We start from the raw sequence: 1491 nt of genomic DNA, 5'->3' as shown, positions 1-1491 counted from the left end.
AATAGAGGTAAATGTTGATGTATCTAAGAAAACATCCGGACTTATACTTATTTCATCTAAAATGATTACATAGTCTTTATCTTTACTATTACTGAATTGTGAAACTTTTATTCTTAAAAGTTCATACACGGAGAGAATTTTTTCTTAGAATTTATCCTGAAAATATGACAATCGTGGGACAACAATGTATTTCGAAGAATTTTATATAATATAAATCTCTCTCATTCATTAATAAAACTATAAAGTATAAAATAAGTTTGATCAATTTTACTGAAGTGCATGGTAAAAATCTTCAAAATATTGTATTGTACCACAATCACCATATTTTCAGGGTAAATTTTAAAAGAAAATTCTCTCCGTGTACATTTCATATAATATTCCACTTCGAAATTTTAACTTTTCAAGTGTTCTATTTAATGTTCTAATAGATGGAAGTGGAAAGCCCTGATGCAAAAGCTCTTTATATCCTGATAAGCCACAAGCAAATTTTAAATGATATGCTTTGACTAACGTTGCATCACACCATTTTATAACTTTTTTATACTTTTTGGTTAAGAACTCTATCCGATCTTCATTAAAAAGTTGTCGAATAATTGTAGGAAATATAATGAATAATTTATAGGCTCAAACGAATAAATCAAATAAAATACAATGAAATTATGCCTATATAAGCCAACACTGGTTGTTGATTGTGCAATTTTATTACAATTTGAAAAATCAAAATTACATGTAATTAGTAAACGTTTCGACCTTGGTTTAGGTCATCTTCAATACATCAAATTATCTGCTGTTAGATCATCTTAACACCTAGTTATGGATCACCGCAATGTAACGTACACTTAATTTCCTTGTTAACTATACAGGGTGTCCCATTTTAATCTATCGGTCGAAATAACTTCGAGGGGGATGGTTTTATCAAAAAATGTTTAAGACAAAAGTTACTATTGTTGAAGGGGGCCGTCCATTGGTGACCTTGACCTTGACCTTGACATCAAATTTTAAGGTTATTCCAGGATCTAATCGCGATTTTTAAATGGAAACCCCAATTTTTTATTCGGGATATTGAAAGAGCGGGAAATTTCACATTCCAACACGTGGTCATGTTTGATCCAAAATTTCCTCTAACAACATTACAAGGTCAAACGAATGGAGCGGTGATTAAGATTATTGTATGCAGATGCGCAAAACATAATAGTTGCAAGGATCAAAGGGGGACGTCGAATGGTGACCTTGACCTTGATCTTGAGGTTAAATTTGAAGGTTATGTCAAGGTCGAAGTATTTTTTCTTGTCATCAAATGGAATGACGTACGACCTATTCAAATATGTCGTTAAAAAATGGTAGTCACTTTTGCATGAATTTTACGTTAAATACTGTAGGGTTTGTTTTGAGGTCAGTGGGCAATCAATTGAGCCCATAAAATAGATCACGCAGACTTGACACGTCTTGATCAATATCTTGCCTTGAACGGCCGGATGAAATCACGTACAC

The sequence above is a fragment of the Trachymyrmex cornetzi genome, unplaced genomic scaffold, assembly GCF_001594075.2.
Source record: "Trachymyrmex cornetzi isolate Tcor2-1 unplaced genomic scaffold, Tcor1.1 scaffold1074, whole genome shotgun sequence".
NCBI classification, from domain to species: Eukaryota; Metazoa; Arthropoda; class Insecta; order Hymenoptera; family Formicidae; genus Trachymyrmex; species Trachymyrmex cornetzi.
The sequence above is the reverse complement of the archived record's forward strand: the minus strand, read 5'-3'. Positions refer to the sequence as shown.